The sequence below is a fragment of the Schistocerca piceifrons genome, chromosome 4 (genome assembly GCF_021461385.2).
Source record: "Schistocerca piceifrons isolate TAMUIC-IGC-003096 chromosome 4, iqSchPice1.1, whole genome shotgun sequence".
Taxonomy (NCBI): Eukaryota; Metazoa; Arthropoda; class Insecta; order Orthoptera; family Acrididae; genus Schistocerca; species Schistocerca piceifrons.
The window spans coordinates 542,905,122-542,909,296 of record NC_060141.1 but is presented as its reverse complement, the minus strand read 5'-3'; positions in this window follow the sequence as shown (position 1 = coordinate 542,909,296).

Sequence of the window (4,175 nt, the reverse complement as noted above, 5' to 3'; positions counted from 1 at the left end):
TTTTTCCTTCTTTGCTTAGGACTGGTTTTCCATCTGAGCTCTTGATATTCACACAGGTTCTCTTATTTCCAAAAGTGTCTTTAATTTTGCCGTATGCAGTATGTGATATATGCTTCTACATCCTTACATTTGTCCTCTAGCCATTCCTGCTTAGCCATTTTGTACTTCCCGTCGATCTCATTTTTAAGACGTTTGTATTCCTTTTTGCCTGCTTCATTTACTGCATTTTTATATATTCTCCTTTCATCAATTAAATTCAAAATGTCTTCTGTTACCCAAGAATTTCTACCAGCTCTTTAGTTTCAGTTTCTTCAGTTTTAATCTGCAGTTCATAACCAATAAATTGTGGTCAGAGTCCACATCTGCTCCTGGAAATGTCTTACCATTTAAAACATTGTTCCAAAATCTCTGTCTTACCATTACATAACGTATCTGAAATGCTCCAGTGTCTCCAGGCGTCTTCCACGTATACAACCTCCTTTCATGATTCTTAAACCAAGTATTAGCTGTGATTAAGTTATGCTCTATGCAGAATTCTACCAGGCGGCCTACTCTTTCATTCCTAACGCCAAGTCCATATTCACCTGCTACTTTTCTCTCGCTTCCTTTTCCTACTATCGAATTCCAGTCCCCATGACTTTTAAATTTTCGTCTCCCTTAACTAGCTGAATAATTTCTTTTATCGCATCATACATTTATTCAATCTCTTCATCATCTGCGGAGCTAGTTGGCATATAAACTTGTACTATTGTGGTAGATGTGGGCGTCGTGCCTATCTTGGCTACAATAATACGTTCACTATGCTGTTCGTAGTAGCTTAACAGCGCTCCTATTTTTTTATTCATTATTAAGCCTACTCCTGCATTATCTTTATCTGATTTTGTATTTATAACCCTGTATTCACTTGACTAGAAGTTTTGTTCCTCTTCCCACGGACCTTCAATAATTCACACTTTAACTTTAACGTATCCATTTCCCTTTTTAAATTTTCTAACCTACCTGACCGATTAAGGGATCTGACATTTCACGCTCCGATCCGTAGGCCAATTTTGTTTCTCCTGATAACAACTTCCTCCTGAGTAATCCCTGCCCGGAAATCCGAATGGGGGACTATTTTATCCCCGGAATATTTTCCCCATGAGGACGCCATCATCATTTAACCATACAGTAAAGCTGCATGCCCTCGGGAAAAAATTACAGCTGTAGTTTCCCCTTGCTTTCAGCCGTTCGCGGTACCAGCACAGCAAGGCCGTTTTGGCTGATGTTACAAGTTAAGATCAGTCAATCATCCAGACTGTTGCCCCTGCAGCTACTGAAGAAGCTGCTGCCCCCCTCTCTGTTGTACTAGAACCCAGTGCAGGAACTCGAGGTAATGTAACTCGTCTACTTGCTGGAGTTGACAGTAAATAAATGGAAACTGAAGTAATATGCACATTGGTGTAACAGTCAACCGTCATCAGTCGATGATTTGTGTGAGTGCAGTGCACATCAACGGTGAGAAGGTATAAATGTTACTGAATGACTGACTGCCTGAGGTGCATTTCCCTTCTTTGCATTTGCTTTGTCAACTTTGGTAAGTGAGCGAGTTGAGTTACCCTGGGTACCTGCACTGTGTGCTATCATAGGAGAGTCAGAATCAATTTTATGCTATATTTTTAAAATATCATGTTCATATTGACATTTTTATTACTATATGGCTGAAACGGTCATCCAATGACAGATGCAGATTGCCTGTCAAACATTTAACACATTAACGTATTTGTAAAGTAATCAGGCTTCTGAATCTGTATCGTATATAGGAGTTCGATTGTTTAAAGAATTGGGATGGGGTTACTGGTTCATTTCTGAACAGGTCTTGAGGAGATGGGGTGGATTACGAATTAAAACTTTAAGGTGCAATCTTCATACCTTTGTAGCGAACAAAGTTACAAGAAATGTCCCCTCTGGTAGCTAAATAACATACACAGTTTTACGGGGATAAGTGCAGAAATTTCTGTTGATGACCGAGGACAGTGTTGTGAATAACAATATATCAGTATTTATCTCTGATAAAGTGTACTTTTTAGTCTATAGTCGCAGTTTATTTATTTTGCCTTCTGGCTACAGGTTTCAGTACACAGTGTCATTCTCAGGTCAACCCATGGCACACAGTTGTCACACTGGTTTCCCAATTAGGTGTGTCAAATACAATATGTTTGGAATATGTAGTATTTGTCTCATTTGAAGACTAATAGTCATAGCCATTACAAGTAGCATGTTTTTAGATTGGTTAGTACTTCCAAGTATTGGTGGAACAAGCAAGCCATTAATGTTTATTTTCCCCTGGGTAGCAGGTCAGCTATTGAAGTGTGGACAGGTGGACACTAAATGGATAGTCTATACTGACAGGTATAGTAGCCCCCTAGCTGGTGCTGTTAAGACTGAGCAGAAAACATCAGATAGTAAATTATGTGACTTGTTTGTGGGAAGACTGTTAGCTGTAGATGACAAATAACTAACTCACTGAAGTGGGTTCATGTCTGGACACCAATGATCACAATGTCTGTACCTATATCTCTATCATCCTGTATATTTGAAACATTTCTTTCGTTTTGTTCCTAAACAGTTATTTGGGATGGTCAAGATAAATGGAACACGCTGTATAAGATTCTCTACACGCGCATTTTCTGTTGCATGAGCGATATGCCCCGAGAGAGTAATATCTCTGTAAAATCATAGTAACGGACACTGGAAGGAATGCGAGAAGATAAAAAAGGGAGGCTTTGCGTGAGATTTCATGGACATGAAATGTATGAAATTGAGGGTCTGGATGACTCAACGAATACCACTGAGTGAAAAAAGTGTACAAATCTGGAGAAAAGAAAGTGTGATTCCACCTTATTAAAGCTGCTATATCCTGCTAACGATTTATGAACATAGAGAAACTAATGATGATGGAGCAATGAGCCTTTTTAATACATTACGGTGGAGAATTATCAGTTACTAAAGAATACTTTTGTGATGGTTCAAATGGCTCTGAGCACTATGGGACTAAACTTCTGAGGTCATCAGTCCCCTAGAACTTATAACTACTTAAACCTAACTAACCTAAGGACATCACACACATCCATTCCTGAGGCAGGATTCGAACCTGCGACGTAGCGGTCGCGCGGTTCCAGACTGTAGCGCCTAGAACCGCTCGGCCAACCCGGCCGGCATACTTTTGTGAGTCCATCTGATTGCTTCGCTGTGTATTTTCTGTTTAACAAAAGTTTGCACCCCTAAAACTGCATATCTTGCGTTGATGAAATATAACTGATAACACTAGCCTACAGCTGCTCTGTTTTGCAATTTTAGATGATTGACTCCTATGCATCTTGGTGCACTGAACCTGAAAATGACGTCGGTTCCGTTTCATCGCATAATTTTTTTTTTACAATTCACAATTTGCCAAATGTAGTACGTGTAGAAAAATGTCTCAAATATGAGACTTAATGAAAGAGTTAAATAGGTTTGTTTCGTACATAACTTTTTATTTTGAAGATTTTAATGGACATAATATAACAGAACACAGAAAATAAAAGACTAATGATTTTAATCGTTGTGTCTACGTATCTTTGGATCAGCCAAGCTCTGCTTCAGGCTTTCCCGTGCAAGTCCTCTTCTGGGGTCATCTTGGTGCAACATCCAGTATTAGTCCGCCTTCAACCTTCCTTGATAGCGGTTATCCATTTCTTTGATGTCCTGATGGAATTTCTCACCTATCTCTTCACTCTTCATTAATAGGATCCAGAATCTCAGGAAAGTAGTCAAAATGTGAATATAGGAAAGGAACCTTCAAAGTCGTGGAATGGCCTACATTTTGGTACTTCTGCAGAATAGTCTCAACAATGGACTTGAAATTCGGATCCTTCTTGTTTCCCACAAACTTGGTTACCACGTCTTGAGAGCGGACCCAGGTTTCTTTTTCAGCAACTTCCGTTTCTTCTTCAAAATTTCTCTGCTTGCAATTTTCTTTAATGCCCGGACCCGTAAAGACACACTCTTACTTTTGCAGTTGATAAGGCTCGAAAATTGTTATAAATGTACTGGAAGCTTTTCCCATATTTTGGTAAGTCTTCCACAAATTGCTTCATCAAGCCTAATTCGATATGTAGCAGTGAAAGAACTTCAGCTGAAAGGTTTTTGAAGCTCAT